General features: G+C 35.8%; 1 protein-coding gene across 1 annotated transcript in view; it reads left to right on the top strand.

Moving 5' to 3' along the window:
- The window catches only part of Ctnna3 (catenin alpha 3), a 1,402,587-nt gene that overhangs the window by 1,220,491 nt on the left and 156,662 nt on the right, over positions 1 to 25,434 (top strand). The gene's annotated exons all lie outside the window — the stretch shown is intronic.

Genomic DNA, 25,434 nt, shown 5'->3' with positions numbered 1-25,434 from the left:
TTAACCACTAAGCCGTCCCTCCAGCCCTATTATGTTTCATTTTAAACGATTTCCATATTTTCTTCTTATAAAATTCCTGAAAGTCAGATCACATGTGAGCTTGTCTGTGATATCTTCAGACTTCTCCGACTTCCCACCACCAAAATTGCCTCAAATTAGAAGTTATTACTCCCTCATGGTCTGTCCCCATAGTACTTTAGCTAAACTTCAACTCATCTGCTTGACATGTGAAACTTTTATGAATTCTCTTCTTGTCTATTTCTGCCACTAAGGGATGATTCAAGATTCACTCTTCTGTCACCAACTGTGGGAGCAATTGTTGGTAACTAAAGGAACAGCACATTTAATAATTATATTTTCTAGGCTGGAGAGATGGCTCAACAGTTAAGACACTTGATTGCAGTGCCCAGTGACCTGAATTCAGTTACCCAGCACCCACATAAAGCTAGATACACAAAGTGGTGCATGCATCTGGAGTATGTTTGCAGTGCCTGGAAGCCCTGGCATGGAGACTTTCTCTGTCTCTATTCTATCTTTCTCTCCATTATCTCTCTCTCTCTCTCTCTCTCTCTCTCTCTCTGTCTCTCTCCGCTTGCAAAGAAATAAATTTAAAAAAAATTAAAAAGGTATGAGAATACAACTTCCAGTTTAAAAGAGAAATGAAAATATCCTCATTAGATACTGACCAAATAATGGTCTAAAATCACTGAAGGGAAACAGCCTGTACCAGTTACCTTCTCAGTGCTGAGATGAAACACCCATGCAGAAACAGCTAGGAAACAAAGGAACAGATTTTACTGCTGGCTTAGAGGTTCAAGTGAAAATAGCACCAAGTTAGGGAAAACTTGGGAGGATTGGGAAGCTGGCTCACATTGTCGCATGCCAACAGAAAGGAAGCAGTAAGAGTGAGCTAGGTATCAGGCATGGGCCAGTGGACTGGACTATAAAATCCCAAGGCCCCAACTCTAGTGACAGACCTCTGGCTTGCCAAAGGACCCACCAGGTTTAAGCATGAGGCTTAATTAATCACAAACATATGAGGATATGGGGGCATACCACACAAAAATACATGTTTATCCCTGAGTAGGTTAATATTCTTGTCTTGGATTCCAAATTACTTTAAGAAAATTTTCTTGTGATTTTTGCCACAGTATCACTGTATAAAATAGTTTTATGATATATATGTGAATGCCTGAATGCATTACTAGAGTTAACCAAATTTAAATCATTAAGATAGCATTTATGATCTCCATGAAACATTCCACATAGAACAAGACTGTGAAGTTGTACATCACAGGATTTAGAACAAGGCAGAGGGGATACCACACCAACAACTGTATGTATATATAAGTAACAAAATACACTTTCATTAGGCCTAACTAAATAGTAAGCTAAATCTTTAAAATATAACCAGAAGTGGTGGCTAATGCTTTTAATTCTAGTATCTGGAGGCAGACGTATGAGAATCACTGTTAGCTTGAGGCCAGCCTGAGCTACACAGTGAGATCCAGGCCAACCTGTGTGATATAGTGAGACCTTGCCTCAAACAAACAAAATATCTTAAGCATGCCTTTTATGAGGTGAGGAGAAAAAATGTGTATGTAGCTCACCAATTTTAATGTAATAATTGAAGTGATCAATGATAGAATTCTCATGTGTATTTTCTACTTAATTTTTGTTAGCTATTAAATTAATATGAGCCAGGCGTGTTGGCGCAGGTCTTTAATCCCAACATTCGGGAGGCAGAGGTAGGAGGATCGCTGAGAGATCGAGGCCACCCTGAGACTACATAGTGAATTCCAGGTCAGCCTGAGCTGCAGTGAAACCCTACCTTGAAAAAACCAAAATAAATAAATAAATAAATAATAATAATAATATGGTATGATTGGAGAGAATGTGTTGGAACTCAACTAGAATCATATTAAGGAATCTGTAAAAAAAAAAAAAAGTCATTTTAAGGTTACATGTTTTAAGTATTACCCTCCATTTATGTTGACTGGTTAGGGTGAAAGAGAAATTTATAATGAAAGTAGATCATTGCTGGCCTGAAGTTAGTGTTGGAAGCTAAGGCTGATAGAAAATGTGTGTTGGAAAATAAGAGTGTTAGAAATATTTTAAAACTAGGGTGCTGTTCTGATTACACATTGCCATAAAACTTTTACATCGTTGTATTATGTACTTATGGTGATTTGTATAATTTAATGTCATGCCTCAGTAAGATTATTAATATGCTTGCATCTGGAGTTGTTTACTGCAGTTAGAGGGTCTGACATGTCCATATTCTCTTTCTCTCCTATCTTTCTCTCTGTTTCTCAAATTATAAACAAAGAAGCAAACATTAAATCTTAAAGATTAGGCAATTACTGATAGTGTATTATGTAGACTTTGAAAGACATGAGGGTGGCTAACCCTATTCTTCTACACAGAGAAACAAAATATTATTCCATGTAGCTTCTTAATTACTTGAACGTTCTACATAGTAAAATTTAAATTCAAAACTAACCAACCAGTAGCACAAGCATTTTTTAAAGTTGTTTTGGTCCAAGAAAAATAGATAACTTATTAAATTCTGAATTTTATCAGAATTAAGGACTATATCTTAAGGTTAAGTTTTAAAAAAACAATATAAAGTAAGTAACAGATTCATAATTACCACAGAAAGATGTGTGCAATCTAATTTCAGTTTGAAAATCTTGTATGGCAAAACTGCTAAATTCCTTTTTATTTTTTTCATTTTTATGAACAAACTGCAGAGAGAGTTTTAGAGATGAAGTAATAAAAAAGAAAATCATGGGAATGCTATAAAATGCAGTGAAGTCATGAAATAATTAAATATATTGCCTTAATAAAATTATAAATAAATTATTTTTAAAGAGCTGTAGAGGTAGCTCAGTGGTTAAAGGTGGTTGTTTGCAAAGCCTGATGCCTCTGGTTTGATTCCCCAGTACCCAGATATACAAAGCAGCTCATGTGTCTGGAGTTTGTTTGCAGTGACAAGAGAGGCCCTGGCATGCCCATTCTCATTCTCATTCTCATTCTCTCTCTTTGCTTGCAAATAAATAAATACTTTTAAATAGGATTGTGTCAGAGTGTTTAATTATTTTGTGTGCATTCAAAAGTCTTGTGGAGGGAATAATATGACTATTAGAATATGCTATATAATATATTTGAATTATAATTTTATTAATTTATGATGTAGCCATCCTTTTAATTAGACATCTAAATAAAGATTACATTTTTTCATTAGAAATGACATATGGATTAAAGTTCAAGATAAATCAGCCTGTGAAATTTATAACATATATATGTATATAATTTCACTTTACAAGCTTAACATGACAAGACACTGGAATTAGTGGAAAGAACCTTTCCTGAGATAACCTGAGGTTGAGGTTTAACTTTTCTAGTTTAATTGGAACCCCAATGGTCAACTTATCTCTTTCCATATGCAGATTGAAGTGTTTTAGAAGGAATTAAGTGAAATAATGAAGCATAAGAAAGTCATTCCATTAATCTCTGTTTAAGTTATTATAGCCAGTTAAATTAAATTTGATTTGTAGTATCTTCTAACATTTTAGTTTTGCTTAATTAATTGTGAATAGAAACAAGATTTGTGACAGAACAACTGTGCTTAATGGAGAGAGATGATGTATAGAACCAGCCAACTGAAATAGTACTTTCACTCTATCAGTGTCAGAAGTCCTTCACTTGGAACTTGTGTCAATATTTTTGGGAAAAAATATAGGGGTAATTGAAAACCATGGCTTTAACAGAAAATACTACTTCATTTAAACTATTTCTTGATATGTTAATGCTAACCTTGATCAATACTGACATACTTCATACTTTTGGTCATATACCCATATTCCAATTCGTTATGCATATAGATTACAATTGTTCAAGAGTGCAAGTTTCAAAGAAGTCATTTGGATTTTTTTTAATGTAGTTATGTTACATTATCAAACTTTATGGTGGCTTAACTATTTAAGTGAGCTTGCCATTTTGTAAGTAGATCCAGGGGTCACAACACTGATAAAATTTCAAATTAAAAAAAAAATGTTAGCACTATCTATAAAGACCAAGTACTTTTCATTTCCCCCATGTTTCTAGTTGCCTTTTCTTTCTATTCACTTGTTATATAAATTTCTTTTCTAATTTTTATTTATTTACTTAAGAGAGAGATACAGAAATAGGCAGACAAAGAGAGAGAGAATGGGCACACCAGAGCCTCCAGCCCCTGCAAACAAACTCCAAATGCATGTGCCCACTTGTGCATCTGGCTTACATGGGTCCTGGGGAATCGAACCTGGGTCCTTTGGCTTTGCAGGCAAGCACCTAAACCTCTAAGCCATCTCTCTAGCCCATAACTTTCTTTTTTACATTTTATCATTTTTTCTAGAAAATTTCTATCAGTAGTGTCTGAGAAATAGAATTTAATAAAGGGAACAACATGAAGAAGTACTAGACTTTGTGTGGCTTCCACTATCAAGGGTCCAGTCAGACACTCTGGTCCATTACAGACTCACCAGGAGAAAGGAGATCAGGAAGTAAAAGTCCATGTCCTCTGCTTGACAATTACTGTTCTTTATTAGAGCAAAAGATATTCCAGTTTAAATATACCAAGACATAGCAGAGAGGGACTAAAACTGTGCACATTATAAATTTAACACTGAGTACCTGGGAATCAAACATTGGTAAAACCTAGAATATTTATATGCAGATTTTCTTTGAGCTCAACAAGTGTATTACAGAGGACAGTTTTTTATTTAACAGAGGGACATTCAGGCTGGTGTATGGCTTTAAGCCACTCATAAGAGATGTGAGAGTGTCTGAGGAGCTGGAGCAAAATGCCAGCAAAATATAAATGACATCCGTGGAAGTCTTGCCTATAAATATTTTCAAATTTATAGCACTGGGTCTACAGAACATATTGTGTGAGGAAATACAGTGTGAACAAATGGAAATTGTGTTCCACTGAAGTGAGAAAGGGGAAGATATAGTTTTATTTCTTGACCAACATTTCTGCATCGTGATATCTCTAAGTGTGCAGCTATAAATCTGAGATGAGTCTCAGGAAATGGTGTAAAAGATTTCCTTGCTAGTCAGTCATAGTGTAGAATTCCTTCCATTCACTCAGGAGGAGAAACTTACATATATTGAGCTAAACAATATGGCTGGAAATCCTAGGGGGACGTTAGCTTTCTACGCCAGTTAGTGCCAAAATTTGAAATTGTGAAAACCTGAATATTAACATGAATGTTTTTTCATTTAAAGCAAGTAATGTGAAAAAGTACAGATATTTGATTATTGTCCGTCAATCAGTACTGTAAATCAGACTTTCAAGCATTAAATGTATAAAACACAAATAATTATCATAAATAACCCATTTTTTTCTGCCTGAACATAAGATTTTTGGTATATATATAAGGTTTTGCTCTTATGTTATAATATGTAGAACATTATTTATATTTTCCAACTTGTTCTGCCTAGAATATATAAATAAGTTCCATAAACCAACAGTAAAAGTAGGTCCAATTTTTATATACAATATATTCTGATAAATTATTTTCAATAATGAACAAGACAAAAATTAAGCATCAAAGGTATGTCAGTATTTGAGTCCTTAATTGTCTCTATCACTTCCTTGATGAATAGGATAATAGTTTCCTAACAATAAAATTCCATTTCCCAGGCTGGGCAGATGGCTCAGTGGTGAAAGGTACTTGCTTTCCAAATGGTGCATGATCCTGAATTTAATTTGTAACAGTAAGAAGCCCTCACATACTCATTCATTCCCTCTCTTTCTTTCTCAAATAAATACTAAATAAATACGTTAAGATGTGTTTCCCCGTTTTCCTCACTTTTCACTACTAACAATGTTATAATGCAATAATAATAATTCAGCGTAATCATACAGATATAGAATCTTAATCAGTATTATTATGTCCATCACTTTCTGAAAACCAGCAGTGCTACAAACAAAGCACTCATAGTCATAGCATTTACAAAGACCTGTACTGGAGACACCAGTGGCCTATCTCAGGCTGCCACGAGGGGCTCACTGAGGTGAGATTAGAGGAGGGGAGGGCCTTGAGGCTGTAGGGGCCTGGGAGAGTACATGAGGACCTGGATTTAACACATCACTTCAGACTATTTTCACTACTCATGCACAAATATACCAAATATTTAGAAAGAAACATAGATGTGGTATGTATTATCCCTGATTTAACATTTTTAATTTCAAATTGTATAATTTAATTTTTAGTAATTTAGCAATTCAGGAATGTCCTAAAGTTTGAAGAATGAGTTCTTCAGGACACCACTGCTTCGATGCATCTCCTTATGGGTGCACAATTGCCTCCTCTAATGTGTTTGTGCAATGTGCGCTTAATATTAAGGTGCCTGCCTTTGAAGCCTAAGGACCAAGGTTTGATTCTCTATTGCCCATGTAAACCAGATGCACAAGGTGGTGCATACGTCTGGCATTCATTTGCAGAGGCTTGAAGCTCTGACACCACCATTCTCTTTTATGCCTCTTTCTCTCTCTCAGAGATATTATTTATGCCACTAATTTTATAAAAACAAAGTATGAAATATAATTTATATTAATTTGTAATGATAGAAGAATGACTATGAAAATTTGTTATGCCACTAACAACCTCACTAGTTTTCTTATAGCAAATAGTTAACAAAACTCAATATTGTTCTTGATATAATCATTCTAATTACTTGCTTAAATTTCCTGAAATATCACCTGATGGTAAAATTACCCTGTAGACTACAACATTTGTAAAACAACACAAGTGCGTACTGCATTAAAAAGGAATCAGGGAAACATTGAGGTCGTACAATCTAAAAGGAAAGAGTTTCACTGAAGTTGAAAAGACTAGAGAAGGATCTACTTTTAGCTGCCACTAACAGGGTTTTAAATTAGACAAAGAGATTTATAAGCTGTAAAATTTAGTGATTTTTCATTTTCTCTGTTATGTATGAATTACCAAAATTGGGCTTAAGGCTAATGAATATTTCTGTTAAATTAAGGAACCTCATGTAATTTTAACTGTTAACCTTGACTTCATGTGCCTGTGTATACTGACTCCTCCAGAGAAGCAATTCAGGGTCTGGGTGCAGTCCAAAGGAAGCATTTGTGACCAGTGATTCTGGTGTCTTATCACAACAGTGTTCTGGGTTGCACACACAGAAACGTTGGCGTCTTGACGAGAAGCAAAATTGATGCTGGAGACTCATTAACCTTCTCATCTGTGTGATTTCTAGTTTCTGTTTATATGCATAAGATTTATTGCACTATGACAAGACATTTGAAATTCTTTGCATTTTGAAAGACTCCTCTAGTCATTTCATATCTTTTGACCTTTCTTCTGACTCTCCCATTTTTAAAATAATTTACATTTATTTGTTTAAGAAAGAGAGAGAGAGAGAGAGAGAGAGAGAGAGAGAGAGAGAGAGGATGGGCATGCCAGGGCCACTGGCTACTGCAAAGGAAATCCACACACATGCGCCATCATGTACATCTGGCTTACATGGGTTCTGGGAAATTGAACTTGAGTCCTTTGGCTTTGCAACCACTAAGCCATCTCTCCGGTGCGCACCCCCCCCCCACTTTTCTTTAAATATGACTATGCTATTTTTTAAACAAGATCATTTTAAGTTGTACTTATTTATTTTTTCTATCAGGTTCAGCCTATTTTAAGTCTCTTAATGATTTCAACAATCAAAAAAAAATGCCAGTGAAAGCAAAAATGTGATGCTACTTTATAGTTTATTCATTTGTCTCCATATTTATTGAGGGAATGTAAGAATAGCTAATGTTTATATTTATCATGTTATAGTACTACATTCAGTATCCAATGCTATGGTCTCATGTTAATCAGAAAAATTCTATAATATTAAGTCCACCAAAATTGAAGTTTAATATGGTTACTCAATGTATCACATAGCATGATGAGATTTCAATATTTTTTCATTCCCATGCTCTTCATTTTAATCTGTGTCCTGTAGCTATCATCTTAGGAAAGAGAGATGACAGGTAAGAGGAACATTTTAGTGAAAACTGGTCATGTGCCCCCAGCTGACAAGGAGTCAATGAAGCTGAAGGAGGTGCACAGGAAAATGTAAAAACAATGGCTTTCTCTGTTAAGTCCACATCATCTCTTTAGCTGACCATAAGAACATCTCAGTAAGGGACAGGAGAAACATAGAACCAAAGAAGTTGTCCAGGGCCAAGGAGTGAGTCTCATCTCATTAGCTGGGAACCCCTTCAATTCTATACCAGCTCTTTATGCATTTGTGGTCTCCAGCAGCTACCATAGACTCTAGCACAGCATGAATGCCCCACAATGAAAAGACAAATGGATGAACCCCCAAAAGATAAGCAAATGAGCATCAAGAGAGCCTAGACATGTCATCTTGCTCCCACAATGCTGAACTAACTTCATACTCAATTCATCTGCAATTAAGCAGTTCATTTATATTTCTTTTTCTCATTATTCAAAGAAAATAGGGTTAAATTGAAATGTAAATTGTTCACGCATTTCGATGGCCTAGAATTGGAGTAGGTATAGAGAGGCAGTTAAGCAGCAGGAAGGCGTGCGCATCCATACATGTCCTCTTAAATATCCTGTGAAATCTTGGTCAGTGCTGCACAGCCTACCTGAAGATAAGCTAAAGCAATTTATGCACACATATGCAGAGAGTGTTCAACAAAAGTTGTGCAGTGTGCAAAAATAAAAAAATCAAGCAAACTCAACATTTTTTAATTGAACTGCAAGCATTCCATTGTGAAAAGTATAGTGCAGCTTCATAGGAAAGTGTGAATAACATGTGAATATAATCTATATCTCTTGAAAGGATTTTCGTCTTGAATTTTAACAAGAAGCAGTACTTGTAATCTTCAAGACGAAAAGAAGAATATTGCATACATAGCTGGGGATATTAATTAAGTTAAGCCAAGCACTGAGAAAAGCCTTGGTATTATTGTATGACGGTATAGATATGTATACATGTATATACATATGTGTGTGTGTGTGTTAAAGGCCCTTGGCATGATCGTTACTAGAACTGAAACATTTCTGATGCTCTAAGTATGTTTATGGAGAAGACTCATGTACAAGGTCTTTCTTCATTGAAGCTCATTTTTAATTAAGATTAAATTATGTCATCCTCACTAAAAACTAAAGCATTTATTAAATAGAAATGCTTAGACATTAACTGATTAAAATGAGTTTGTAGTGTAACTTATTTACATGTACTTAATAATGATAACTTCACAGTTTGTGTTTCCAGTTGTAATTACACTTGGGTAATACAATTGTTATGTTAGAAATGTCTGGCAACACATTTGAATAAATAAATACTCATCTTTCTGCATTACTATGGTACAAACACATTTAATAAATTTCATATATTTAAATAAATTTGGTATTTTATAGCTGTAATTATCCACTCCTGAAGCTGCCTTAAGTATATAGTCATCAAACCTAAAATTTCATTCATGCCCCTTTTGTAACTAATCCTCTTCATAATTGCTGAAAAATTTCCAAACTTGAAATTTCTAGACTCTTTCGTCTAGAATTATACAGTGTGTTCTCTCATTTTACTTTTCTTTCTGGACTAATTATTTTTAGATCCACATATTGTTGCTTATATCAATAATGCATTCCTTGTTATAGCAGAATAATGTTATTTTAAGCAAGTTATAAAATTTTTAAAATAATTTCCCCATTGAGGCAAACCTAAGTGGTTTCTAAATCTTAGAAATTGCAATTAAGCCAACAATCACTATTTGTGTATAAGATTTTGTGTGAATATGTTTCCTTTTATTTTAAGTAGATCTGGACAAATAGGATGGCTACATCCCTGTTGTTTATACTTTCTTTGTGACTCTTCTGCCTCTCCCTCCCAAGTGCTGGGATTAAAGTCATGTGCAGCCACACCTAGCTTATTTTTTAAAATATTTTTATACCTTTTGTTTATTAACAAGAGAGAGAGAGAGAGAGGGAGGGAGACAGACAGACAGACAACAGAAAGTGAATGGGCATGCCAAGGCCTCCTGTTAGTGCAAATGAACTCCGTGTGTAACCTCATGCATCTGGCTTTACGTGGTTACCAAGAAATTGAACCAGGGTTATCAGGCTTTCCAAAAAGTGCTTTAAACACTGAGCAATCTCTCCAGCCATTTTTTTTTTCAAAGCAACTTTACCTTGGTAGGTTTGCTTTCCATTTTTCTTAATTCTAATGCTGGGACATGTCAGTCCAGAACTAACACTATGCATGTGTTAAGAATTAGTTTCACACCCACACTAAGTGGCTACATCAAGCTACATGTTATTCATTGAGGTATTCATTTCTTTCTACAATAGCGCCTTTAGTTTGGAGACTTAAAGGAATCTCTATACAACAGAACATAATTCTTCCTCAGGGCTTGTCCAAATATTTGTTTTGTTGTGTTTCAATGTTATATTCTATATACAAACTGCCAACTTTGCCTGCTTTATTTTAATGTTGTAGGAAATTTTTGTGCCCCATAAAACAAGTTCCAATCCAGTATCCCTGAATTATATGCCAAAAAGTCTGACCCAGATCGGAATTACTGTTTTATTGAGTAACATCCAACTAGTAATGTGTAACTTCTTCCGTAATTTTATTGTTCTCCTTTCTTTCCTTCCTCCCTTCCTCTCTTCCTCTCTTTCTTTCTTTCTTTCTTTCTTTCTTTCTTTCTTTCTTTCTTTCTTTCTTTCTTTCTTTCTTTCTTTCTTTCTTTCTCTCTCTCTTTCTTTCTTCTCAGTGAAATAGGAGTTTTAGGTTCAGACACCCTGCCTGGCCTTACAGGAAATGCTGGAGTACAGCAGGTGTTTTGGGCTTTGTTAGTGTGCCTGAGATTACTTTGCAAATCTAGATAGATGAACTTGCTTAGTGCTGTTGATGTTACATCTAGCTTTCTAAAGGAAGTCAAAGATTTCCTGCCTGCTAAAGAATTCATATCCCCATCAGGGAGTCAAACCACAATTTTCCTTTCCCTCTAAATTTCTTCTATAGAATACTTTCATAAAACCAGTTTTCTGAAGGCTGACAATGTAATATATGAATTAATGAAGTCACTGTTTTTACAAATTTACTTAGCTTAAAGGAAAATGGTGCAATATGAGGACAGAGCCTGCAGATCAGGGAAGGGAACTTTCTACATCTCTGTTACAGGCTCCTTAACGTCTGCTCTACTGATGAACACACAGGCTGTGAACTTTTCTCTCACCTCATTGGAGCTTTTGTCTCTGTCCACTCCAGCTTCAAATATGCAGCATTAATAAACCTGTTTCATGGTGGCCAGGGCAGCTCTGCTGCCTTGCTGTGAGTCTTGAAATTTTGCCCTTACTTTTATTGCTGACATGTCCTTGAAATGTCATGTTTAACCATAAGCAGATTTTTTAAAATAACATTTACTGCCTTCTTTTCCTGCCAATAAAAGCAATAAACATGTATTGAAACAAATCAATTGCAAAGGATAAAAGCCACATATAATATTTTAAAGCACATAGATGATAATTAATAAAACCTGTTTGTGCATTTTCTTTGCTTTTAATGCATACATACATGCATATAACCTTCAACTAAATGTGTTTAAGTATACCTTATTGGTAAACATTACACAAAGCTCTTATTTTAATACCTACAGAATAGCTCTTATTTTGCAAAGGATAATATGCTTAAAATTTCAGAGGTCTTAAATTGTTTACTGTAACAATAAACATTTTAAAAATTCACATATGTAGTGTTTCATTTGATATAATGTTTGATACAAAAGATGGGATTTTCATCACTCAAATATATTAGAATTTGCATCAAATTCAGTGTATCAGATTGTGATTTTTGGCTAGATATTCAATTAGTCAACTAATTATCTATTGCTACTATTTTTACTACTATCAACAGCACCTCCATAACTCAACTCAGCTCTCCTTTATTCACATTTAGCTTTGTAAAATATACTTACGAGTTTTAACTGTTGATTTCTACACTTCCCATTCATATGTGATGACCAAGGCACATAGTTCATCCACCAAGTTCTGAAGTAAGCCTCTATTAGTTGTGAACATGGCCTGTTAACTCGCTGGGGCTGTATTTTTTTAGCTGTGAAAGGGAAATGAAAAGAGTTGCCTCTCGGGTTAATTGTTAAGATTGAATGAGGAAATGAATGTGGAATGACTAGACACCTTTTTATGCTAATGTTGTATATACTAATAGCAGGACTAATCATGAATATTTCTTTTCTCTTTTTCTTCTGTTCTCAAAGAGAAGAATGTGAAAAAGCTTGCTTTGAGTCTGGAAATTTCTACTATTTGAACCTTCCAAATAAAATGCTGCCCCCCATGGCTTCATAGTCTTCTTTGTCTTTATTTGAACTTCTATCTGGACTCCTTCTCAAGACAGTTTTTATGAACCAGGTATGCAGCTATGAGCATTAGAGATCGGTCACAAGCTCCTTTGGTGAGGATGTAGATGATGTGTTTTCCTGAGTCAATTTGCTTTACGGGTGCTTTATGTGTAGAGAAATGACTTCCCTGAGTTTGCTGATAGAAAGGGGGAAAAGGCTATGCAAGATGTACCCTTTGCATGTTCTTTATTGCTTGTCTGTAGAAAGGCCTTATGTAAACTTGAGGAATTTTCATTAAATCTTATGATAATCATAACAATTCTAACTCAACCTTAGACATCAACCATTTAGATACTGGAGAGCTCTTAGTCTTGGTAGGTTTCTAACTAGTGACCAAATAGAGAGATATTTCACAGAAAATAAAAACAACTAAAATGTAGAATGGTCTTTCCTCCGACAGAAATATTGTATATGCTCAGCTCAGGATGCATCGGTCTATGATGTGCTGTTTGATCATACACATTTGTACACTTTTCTCCTACATTAGGACTTGTGTTTCCAGTTTACTACATGGCCTTGTCAGATTATATGTAAATTACTATACCCTTCAGAGCATCAAATACATACCTAAATCATTAGTTCTTAGGTTCTTAAGGAATGATTCATGGTACTATATTCTTTTTGTTGTTGTTTATTTTTATTTATTTATTTGATAGCAACAGACAGGCAGAGAGAGAAAGAAGGAGAGATTGAGAGAGAGAGAACGTATCAAGGTCTCCAGCCAGTGCAAACAAACATCAGATGCATGTGCCACCTTGTGCATCTGGTGTCTGTGGGTACTGGGGAATCAAGCCTTGAACCAAGGTCCTTAGGCTTCACAGGCAAGAACTTAACCACTAAGCCATCTCTCCAGTCCCATGGTACTATATTCTTAACTTTCTAGAAAAGAAAAATAAGACTAGGCTTTTTACTATTTCATAAAGATAAGGTTATTTGGATTCTTACAGGAATTATGTTTACTATGGGTAATGTGGACATTTTAACAATACAATCTCTTTCAGTACATGAATGGAAAGTGTCATTCTATCTATATGTACCTTTAGTTTCTGTAGGCAATGGTTCTAGTTTCCAGTATCCAAGTGTCTTTAGCTCCTTGGTTATTAAGTTTATTCTTAAGTAATTTATTATATTTGGCATTATTGTAAATAAAATATTTTGTTAATTTCTTCATTGTGTACTTTGTTAATGGTAGGTAGAAATAAAACTGCTTTTCTTTTTGGTATGTTGTTTCTGTATTCTCTGATATTAATTAATTAGTGTGAGTCCTCACCTTTTGTGGAATTTTAAGTTTTTAAATTATTATTATTTTAAAAATATTTTTAAGATCCCAGTTTGTTTGTTTTTTAAATTATTTTTTGTTTACTTTTATTTATTTATTTGAGAGCAACAGACAGAGAGAGAAAGAGGCAGATAGAGCGAGAGAATGGGCGCACCAGGGCCTCCAGCCACTGCTAACGAACTCCAGACACATACGCCCCCTTGTGCATCTGGCTAACGTGGGTCCTGGGGAATTGAGCCTCAAACTGGGGTCCTTAGGCTTCACAGGCAAGTGCTTAACCGCTAAGCCATCTCTCCTGCCCAAGTTTTGTAATTATATAACACATAAACTGTATGTATGTATATATGTTACAATTTATAAATGGTGATGATTTTATTTCTTTTCTTATTTTCCTTTCACTTATTTGTGTTGCTTAATTGCTCTAGTTAGAACATCCAGTACCATGTTGAATAGAATAATACAATAGTGGGCAATTCCTGGTCTTTGAGAAAAACTTAGTTTTTCACTGAATATCATGAAATAGCTGTGTTTTATTGTCAAAACATAGTCTGAAATTTATACAGAACCACAAGTTACCCAGACAAAAATAGTTTAGAAAGAAGACCTAAGCTACTTGTCTCATACTGCTTGGTTTATAAATATGTCAAATGTTTATACATATATAATAATTCAAGTAATCAGATAGTTGAATAAAATTAATGAATTAAAACTAATATGAATACAAATTCAAGTGAATAGAATTTGAAGCTCAGAAATAAACCTATAAGTGGACAATCAGTTCAACATCAATAACAGTGTTAAGAAAACACAAGAGAAAGGTTGGCTATCTTAATAGTCTCAGTGGAAAAATAACCACATGTAAAAACATAAAGTTGAACCTATGTTATCAACCACAGAAACAAATAGTGGATTCAACATATAACCCTAAAACATAGTCTAAATTTCCTCACAGAAAAATGGGGAACATTGTTCTTCAAGTGATTTTGTGACATTGGTTTTAGGAGTAACTTGAGGGGGCATCACACCAAAATCCCAAGTAACAAAAACAAAACATAACAAATATGACATTCAAGTAACATTTTATTTTGTAAAGAAAACAATCAAAAACTTTAAAAGGCAAACTGAAGAATCGTAGAAAGTATTTTAAAATCATGTATTTGCTAAGGGAGTTCTTTATAGCTACTTATGTCAAATAAATAAATAGTTCAATTTTAAAAAGCCAATGACTTAAATTGTCATTTCTCTGGAGAAGACAAATAAACAGTGATAAGAACAAAATGCTTAGCACTCAACACCGAGCAGATGCAGAGCAAGACCTCAGTGAGGGACCACCTTGCACATGTGCATAATCTACCAAAGAACGAGTAAGTGAACACATGCTGTCAATGATGTGGAACATCTAGCGTCCTTAGTCCCCATTTGTGGGAGTGTAAATAGATGCAGTGTGGGTGCAAAAGTAGGGCATTTCCTCAAAGCTGTAAATATTTGAATACTCTATAATCCACCAATCTCATTCTGGGAGTCTATCCAAAAGATTTGGACTCACCATCACAAAATCATGCCTGCACTCCCACATTCATTGTAGCTCTGCTCACAGTGGTCAGGGTATGAAAAGCACCCAAATGCTCATCGACAGAGGGAGACGTAAAGAACATGTGGTTGGTGCTTAAAGTGGAATGTTATTCTGCCTTAAAAAGGCAAGAGGTGTAGGAATATGAGACCAGGAAGAACCTGAGAGACAGTATGCTAAGAGAAGTAACTCAGTAACAGAAAGATTACTGCATAATTCCACCACGAGGAATTGTAAGTTCATCAACCTGTGGTGGAGGGTGTCAAATGCCAACAGTAAGGAATTGGGAGAAGGAGAAAGAGGTGTGGTTTCTTAATGTTTATGAAGGCTTGGCTTTGCAAGATGAATAATGAGAGCAACTGGTTTACAAGAACAGAAGCAGCCTTTTACGTTCTGGTATGCATACGGCGACCAAGCAGCAGAATTTATTTCATTTAAGGCTGAATACTGATCATGATGTATTTAAACCACACTTTATAATATATGTGTGTGTGTGTGTGTGTGTGTGTGTGCATGCTATGTTTTATCACATTTCATAGTGTGTGCATACATATGTATATATGCATATTTCAGTATATATATTATATTTACATATGTAAGTTTATATACAGTACATTTTTGGTGCATATATACCACATTTTATGGTGCATATATACTAAATATTATTTATCCATTCTCCAATGATGAACACCCAGACAAGTTCTGACTCTTAGCTATTCTACTAATACTGCAATGAAAACAGGAATTCAAATAGTGTTCCATCTTATTGATTTCAATTATATTGGAAATGGTTTCAACACAAAAAAATGAGAAATATGTGAAGTCATGGACTTTTAAATTAGCTTGACTTAATGATTCCACAATGTAGACATACATACTATATCATGTTATAACTTATGATATATATATATATATATATATATATATATATATATATATATATATAATTCTTGTCAATTAAAAACAATGGACTACAATCAAGTTTACAATTAGGTCTTCATAAATCTGAGATCTTCTTCATGTACCTTGATTAAGACTAAAATGAATGATTGGTTTCTGCCCTCTTGGGTCGTGTAACCATCACAGTTACGTGGCATATGACCTTCTGTCTACATATTTACTTCTGAACTTAATTCAGTTTGAACTTTGTTTCTGGGAATTTAAAACCTAGTCATTCTTGAACCACCACTCACCTCCTACTGCCTATGTTGGTCCTGGTGAGTCAATCTTTCTGAGCAATGTTTCTGAAAAGAGGAGAGCCTTTTCACTGGGGGAAAGTTAACATCTAGAGAAATTTTTGATTGTCATGAGTTAACATTGCCTGACCACATGTGGTAGGAATAAGATGCTAAATATCCCATAATACACTCAACATATCTTCACCACCAGGATTAGCCAGAGAAAGATGCCAATATCAATATACAGAAACCATTCTGAAAAGGCATAAGCTATTGCACAGAACCAGGAAGTCTCACCACCCCCACAAATCCCTGACTTTTACCCACATGGGATTTTATTGTGACATCTGTTATCCTAGATCATATAGCCCCTCTATTCAATCATGTTTTTATTTCTTTATTTTATTTATTATATTTACTTATGCCAAGTTTATGACCCAAGATCCTTGTCAGGCTAAAGACATTGATCTACTTCCACTACTGGACACTTGTTCTGAAGTCTCTATTTGAGCCATACTATATTGCCAGAGAGTAGAATGGGCTGTGTATGAGAAAATCAACTTCCTTCTGATCCTCCAAATTTTGAAAATCACTCTAAACATAGAAAAATAACCCTATGAAAATCAAATATTTTCTTACATGAATAATTATCGGTTTACCATCTATAGAAGTCAGACAACTAGTGGATGACCATATTTTCACAACTCAAAAATGTTCCCACAAGTTTTGTGAGACATTAAAAGTAAAGCTTTTTAGTCAAAATGTTACTTCTTTATCCCATTATAAACTATAAACTGAGCACATACGATTTGCTATTAGTGGTTTTTACACAGAGACAGACAGATAGACATTCCTAAATCATGGCAGTTAAATTCTAGTGAGTCAAAATAAAATAAATATTCTCCATATTAAAGAAACTATAATTTTACAATTTTAAATTATGATCATGAAAAAAATAAAGAAAATGTACAAACTGTTGTAATAAAATAAGGCAATTGGTTTGGGCAGATGGCTTAGTAGTTAAGGCATTTACCTATAAAGACTAAAGATCTAGGTTTGATTTCCCAGGATCTGCATAATCCAGATTCACAAAGTAGTGCATGCATCTGGAGTTCATTTGCAGTGGCTAATGACCCTGGCACATCCACACACTCACTATTTCTCTTATAAATAAATAAATATTAAAAAGGAGAAAATTGGTACCTTTAGAAAGAGTGAGCAGGAAGTGAAAAGAGATAGAGGCCTTAAGGTCACATAAAGATTTCAGAACAAGGGCCAAAGAGATGGCTTAGCAGTTAAGGCACTTGCCTGCATAGCCTAAGGACCCAGATTCAATTCCCTGGTACCCAATGTAAGTCAGATGCACAAAGTGGTGTATGCTCCTGGAGTTTGTTTGCAGTGGGTAGAAACCCTGGTGCTCCCATTCTCTCTCTCTTTCTCTTTATGAATCTCTCTATCTAAAATAGATAAATAAAATAAAATAAAAAAGTAAAAAAGGCCAGGCATGGTGGCACATGCCTTTAATCCCAGCACTTGGAAGGCAGAGGTAGGAGGATCGCCATGAGTTCGAGGCCACCCTGAGACTCCATAGTGAATTCCAGGTCAGCCTGTGCTAGAGTGAGACCCTACCTAGAAACCTCCCCCCAAAAAAAGTAAAAAAAAAAAAATCAGAGTAAGTGTCCACTATTTCTATAGTAATGTCTCTAGTCTAAAAAGGATCTTGAAGCTGGGCATGGTGGTGCACGTCTTTAGTCCCAGCACTTGGGAAGCAGAGGTAGGAGGATCACTGTGAGTTCAAGGCCACCCTGAGATGACAGAGTGAATTCTAGGTCAGCCTGGACTAGTGTGAGACCCTACCTCAAAAAAAAGAAGGATCTTGTTTAATAAATTTGACATATAAATAAAAACATCATAGAGTAGATGAGCTATATGACCTCAGATAACAGACATCACATTGTTAAACATATTTAAGGTTTGTAAACTTTAATTTGTAGCTGTAATACTTTTGATAATTCTCACTAGGAATGGTAAAAGAAAAAATGTCAAAGAAAAACACATAATTCCTTGGAGGGCAAAAAAGGATCACCCCTGCTTTCTCCACACACACGTTATTATGTCCGTGGAGTTTTAATGTCCTGACACTCTATCTCTATATAAAAATCTCAACCTGAATGTTTTTAAGTGTCATACTTTTTTTTTTAATGGGAAGGGAGTTCTTTTGCATAAGTAAAGTGAAATATTAGGACAGTGAGGACACTCAAAACACATCAGACAGAAAATAGGCTATCTAGATCCTTCTACAGTGATTTCTAACATTTCCCAAGGCACGGGGAAGCGTGTAGAAGAGGGGACAGAAATAATGTAAGAGGCACAGGGTGGGAAGATGTATTCTGATGCATTGTCCCTGCCACCGAGACTGACTGATGCATTCATAACTCTATGGTGATTACTAATACTCTTAAGGAGGAGGACTCTTAGTAGAATGGGAGAGGGAGAGTATGATTTGATGCACATATAATTACAGTATACTCATACAGTGAATATCCTAATAATAAATTCTTTAAAGATCCTCCCCTTAAATAAGAACAATTATAATTATGAATAGTAGTTAATATTCAGTGTTTCCCACCCATCATCTCATTTTGACAGCATTGTCACCCGAAAAATCGGGGTGGTATTTTCTTTTGCTAACCTCAGGCAGCTAAGCATACATCGGTACTTTAAGTCTCCTTTAGAAGGCTTTATAATTATAGTTGAGATTTCTAAAAACATGAAATAATGACCTGAATTTTGATATGAAAAACAATGGATGAATGTGGAGGGTCATTAATACTCTGTAGAAAAATGGGCTTTCTTCATCTTTGTCAGGCTTAGAGACAGCTCAGTTTAGGGAAGGTAGGTTATTCCCATCTTCCCTTAGGTTGTACATGAGAGTGGAACTTCTCTGGAGCCAGTTACAGACATAATTCTGATTTTATAAATAATTAACATTTAATCAAAGAGACCTCTCACTTGATTTTTAAAGAAAGCCACAGGTGGAGTTGTAGCAAAATTGGTTTAGCACAATAGCTTTAATAAGTTAAACCTTATTATACAAATATAGATACAGGTAGCCAGTAAGTGTTGTGTCAACCCAGAATACTATCTGAAGATCTTAAAGTTTCTAAACAAGGCTGTGGGTTTTGAGAATAATTTTGTGTTAAATTGGAGGGATCCAAATTTACACCAAACTTTTATACAGAAGTCAGATGAAATGAGTGATAGGACAGCATAGGAAGAGGAGAAAAGAACAGAGAGACAGAGTTTAATTGTGTTGCACTGAGGAAACCAAAGTCGAGGAGGGTGCACAAACTGCCCTAAGTCTCCTTATCACTCACTGGACGGCATAGCATACAGTCAGGTTTGTCCTTTTACATATTATAGGGTCTTTCTGGTATATAACATTACTTTTATAGATTGAGATTTCAGTCTCATAGATGGAACGGAAACACACATGTGCATACACACACACACACACACACACACAAACACCCCTTTAAACTTCCACATGTTAAACCTGAGTGCTACCTCTAAGCATACCATCTGTCTCCAAATGTTTAACTTCCGAAAGCTATTAACATAAAAAATTCTATTTACATTAGTGGATTCCATGGACAGTCCATTTTTATTCCTCCTCTTTAAAAAATAGTATTTACTCTTAACATTATTTGTCTCCATTGCTGAAAAATTTAGCAAATCTCCCACAAAATAGAGAATCCTTTTTCCTGCAAACTATTACATTATGCATTTAATCTTCTTTTTTGCAATGCCATCCAAACTCTTGCTTCACAAAATGTGAAATGCTTCCAGAAAGTGTTTTGAAAACTCTCCTACTGGTTTTGTTCATGAAGTGAAGAGGTCGCTTTTGGTGACTTTGCAAGAAAACTATTAGTCCTGTGTTAAAGTGGAAAAAAAAAAAAAAAGAAGCACAGAATTATGTGGGCGTAATTGGTAGGCTCATCTCTTCTACAACAGCACAGGCAGAAATGGTACTTGTGACTTTTGACAACAGTTCCTATTAGACTGTGTTAGTATATTTATTGTGGATTGAATCAAATTACTGGGATGAATGATGATGTTATATGTCAGTACATGACAGGCTATCACCCTAGTATAAATAACAGACATTTATAAGAAACAGATCACAGTAGGTCCATCAGAGAGGACAGTCATCAACTGTGAAGCAACAGAATGTAGGATGCTAATTGACTCACATGTTATTTGTCTTGGAAGATGTATCAAGGAAGGAGGTAGAAATACTTGGTAGGACAAGTATTATTTCTTAGTAATACTGGATTAATACACAAAATTGTGAAATGTGTTATTTTGTAGAAGTTGTGTAGTGTTAACTAAAGCTATTAAGATCTAAGAAGAAATAGTTGTTCTACGATCTTTGCTGCCTATTGTTACAGGATAGGATTATAAAAAGTTCAGTGCGTAGGTTCTAAAACAAACACTCAATACTTTTGGAGGCCTTAGTGAGAAAGGAATATTAATATTTCATAGAAGTCAATTGAAATAAGAGAAGGTTCTAAAAAGAGAAGGATGATGCTCATCGCAAAGTGAGAACAAACAAAACGCTTGTTAAGGATCCACAAGTTAAGAAAGAATCCAGATCCGGGCTTGGTGGTGCACATCTGAAATCCCAGCACTATCTCAGTGAGTCTGAGGCCACCCTGAGATACATAGTGAATTCCAGGTCAGCCTGGGATAGAGTGAGAACCTACACCCCCACCACCAAAGAAAAAGAGAAAGAATCCAAAGGCAACAATAGAAGTCTCACCTTCTTGAACTAACAAGTAAGGCACTAATCACCTATACACATTTTGAGAGTGGACCCAAATATAACATACTGTGTGCAAATCAGAAAATCAAAACTTCATCCACTGGAGAGTCCCCACGTGGAGTGAGTTGGACAGAGCTCCGGTTCCGGGTTCCTTTCCAACCTCCCAGGTCCCTGGTCCTAGCTCTTTTACTGCTGCCTTGGGGATGCCTGGGCCCTGTGAGCTTGCTGTGGAAGCAGCCCTCTTGCTTGCCTTCCTGATTGAATGGCCCCTGGGTCATTCAATTCCTGGATCCTGGTCTCCACTTCCCAGGTCCCTGGTCCCAGTTTTCCTGCTGCTGGCTGGGGGCTGCCTGGACCCCGTGAGCTTGCTGCGGAAGCAGGTGCCTTGCTCCACCTTCCTGGTTGAATGGCCCCTGAATCTCTAATCCCCAGATCTCCTGCTCCTGAGGGGCACATGTGCGGAGTGAGTAGGCCAGAGCTCCCAGTTCTTTTCACACATCGCAGTTACCTGGTCCTCTACTCACGCTGCGGACTTACGGTGGCCTGGTAGGTCCCTGAGTTTGGGCCAGAGAAGCAGGTCTTTTTCTTGGGCTTCCTGATTAACTGGCCCCTGGGCACCCAAATCCCTGTTCCGCTGGGCCAGAGTGCTCAAGGTAAAGATCCAACATGCTAACATCACAATCACAAAGTGCACCACAGTTTATAAACTATAGACACCAACATCATCATAGGTGGAGTCTTCAATACTCCACTATTACCCATAGACAGATCATCCAAGCAGAAAATCATAGAAATAATAGAGCTCAACAACAGTAAAGATCTAACAGGCATCTACAGAACTGTCCACCCCGATTCTATAGAATCCACATTCTTCTCAACAGTCCATGAAACCTTCTCCAAAATAGACCATTAGGTCATAATGCTTGCCTCCATAAATTCAGGAAGATTGAAGTAACTTCCTGCATCATATCAGATCACAATGATTTAAAGCTAGAAACAAACAAAGAGACATCAGAAACTCCATCAGCTCCTAGGGACTCCACAACATACTTTAAAAAAAATAAATAGGGGCTGGAGAGATGGCTTAGCGGTTAAGGGCTTGCCTGTGAAGCCTAAGGACCCCGGTTCGAGGCTCGGTTCCCCAGGTCCCATGTTAGCCAGATGCACAAGGGGGCGCACACGTCTGGAGTTGATTTGCAGTGGCTGGAAGCCCTGGCTCGCCCATTCTCTCTCTCTCCCTCTATCTGTCTTTCTCTCTGTCTGTCACTCTCAAATAAATAAATAAAAAATGAACAAAAAATATTTAAAAAAATAAATAAATAGGTTGTGTAAAAATTTAAAAAATAAATTGTAAAATTCCTAGAATTGAATGATAATAAAGACACGATTTGCAAAACATATGGGACACAATGAAGGCAGTCCTAAGGGGGAAAATTCATAGTACTAAATGCCTTCCTAACAAAAGCAAAGAGATCATAAATTAATAACTCAACTGTCCACCTAAACAGATTGGAAAACTAGAAGAACCAAACCATCCCAGTTCTATATGAAAAGAAATAAGATCAGAGAAGAAATTAGTGAATTGAAAACTAAGAAAACAATTTTAAAACATCAATGAAACAATGAGCTGGTTCTTTGAACAAACATCAAGATTGATAAACTCCTGGCCAGTTTGATCAAATGATGAGAGAAGTCTTAAATCAACAAAATCAGAAAAAAAAAGAAGTCACAACAGACATCAATGAAATTGGAAGACTCATCAAGACATACTTCCCAAACCTCTACTCCACAAAATTGGATAATCCGGAAGAAATGGATGAACTACAAGCCACATGCCACCTCCCAAAACTAAACTAAGAGCAGATTCATCTCCTAAACAATCTTATCACATCCATTGAGATTGAAGAGGTAATCAAAAACCTCCCTACAAGAAAAGTCCAGGACTGGATGGCTTCTCAATCAAATTCTACCAAACCTTCTTTGAAGAATGGAAACCAACATTTCTCAAACAGTTTTACATAATTAGAGAGCAGAGAATCTACCCCAACTCCTTTTATGAATCTGGTATTGCGCTAATACCAAAACCAGACAGAGATACAATACAAAAAGAAAACTATAGTCCTGTGTCCCTCATGAATTTAGATGCAGAGATCCTGAACAAAATCCTCGCAAACCAAAATCATCAACATTTCAAGAACATCACCCACCTGGGATGATTCAGCATATGACAATAGGTCAATGGAATACACCACACAAATAAACTCAATCTTAAAAACACATATGATATCTTCAATTGATGCAGAGAAGGCCTTTCATAAAATACAACACAACTTCATGATCAGAACGCTGGAGAGAATAGGCTGGAGGGTTTATATCTCAACACACTAAAAGCTATATACAAAGCACCTAAAGCCCAAATAATACTTAATGAAAAAGACTCAAGGAGTTCCCATTGAGACCAGGAACAAGACAGGGTGTACACTCTTACCACTGCTCTTCTAAAAAGTAATAGAAGTCCTAGACCCAGCAATTAGACAGGAGAAAGAAATAAAAGGGATACAAATTGGAAATGGAGAAGTCCAGGTAGCTCTATTTGCAGATGACATGATCTTATACATAAGTAACCTGAAAGTCTCCATCTCAAAATTGCTAAAGGTGATTAATCCTTTCAACGAAGTGGTAGGATACAAAAATGAACACAAAAAAAATTAGTAGCCTTTCTATATGCAAAGGCCAAATATACAAAGAAAGAATTCAGTGAGGCTGTCCCATTTTCTATAGCAATTAAGTAAATATTTTGGAATAACATCAACGAGGATGTGAAAGACCTATAGTAAAACAACTAAAAGAATAAGACTCAAAAACTCAAGAAAGAAATCAAGGAGGACTTAAAAAGGTTGGAAGATCTCTCATGCTGCTGAGTATTAATGTTATGAAATTAATAATATGAAAATAACAATTCTACCAAAATCAATATACAGATTTAATGTAATACCAATAAAAATTCCAGCATCTTTATTTACATAAACATAAATCTGGATAAAATGTGGCAATATGCATCAAGTATTAGTTTGCAGAAACAAGAAACCCTGACAGACATACATGCACCACACACACACACACACACACACACACACACCACACAAATACAGTTAATAAAAGGAAATTGCTGGAAAAATTAAGTTGTGACTATGTAAGCTACTATAAAAGTATTTTGTCAATAGTGAAGGATAATCTCTTTAGGGCAGCTGTTTGGTGTTCTATTTTGCTTTGTTCCTCCTCATGTATTTTTTTAAGATTTATTTTTATTTATCTATTAGAGACTGGGGGAAGAGAGAGAGAGAGAGAGAGAGAGAGAGAGAGAGGGAATTTGGCACCCCATAGCCTCCAGGCACTGCAAACAAACTCCAGATGCATGTTCATGCCATGTGCATTTGACTTATGTGGGATCCAGAGAACTGAACCTGGGTCCTTAGGTTTTGCAGACATGTGCCTTAACTGCTAAGCCATCTGTCCAGTCTCTCCTCATGTATTTTTTAGCCATGGATGGCAATGTTTAGTTATTCATTAGCAGGTGTGTGCTAGGTTGTTAGAACACCACAGAAGCAGGAAGGTCTAGCTGATGAACACAGAGTGGGCAGTTAATAGCCAGCTGTCAAATTCAACAGTGAGGCATTAAGGCATGACGTGAAGAGCACCATGACAAAGTTGTGGCAGATGTAACTTACCCCACACACAGCGTTCTTAGGAAAGATGTTCTCAACTAACATTGAAAACAGGAAGTGGCTCATCATTTACAATACATAAGAAGAAGTTCAAATTTCATTAGCTTTTATAGCTCCTAAAAATTTATTGCCTTGATAATTCTGGTGGCATTATGATGAATTTTGAGTTTAATGAAAATGCTCAAATATCTATCTATCTATCTATCTATCTGTCTGTCTATCTATCTATCTATCAATCTATCACCTATCTATCTATTAATTGTAAGCATTGTGTTTTGGAGAAGTCACCAAGTGTGTGGCACTGGTTCTTTACTAAAAGAACAACTTCTAACTGCTCATTTCCTTTTTTCCTTGTGAAATGTACTGGAAAATAATTCATAAACCAAACTGTTCACCATGATCAAATTCA

This window comes from Jaculus jaculus, chromosome 18 (assembly GCF_020740685.1).
Source record: "Jaculus jaculus isolate mJacJac1 chromosome 18, mJacJac1.mat.Y.cur, whole genome shotgun sequence".
NCBI classification, from domain to species: domain Eukaryota; kingdom Metazoa; phylum Chordata; class Mammalia; order Rodentia; family Dipodidae; genus Jaculus; species Jaculus jaculus.
Note: the sequence above shows the minus strand (reverse complement) of the source record. Positions and strands in the feature narration are given on the sequence as shown.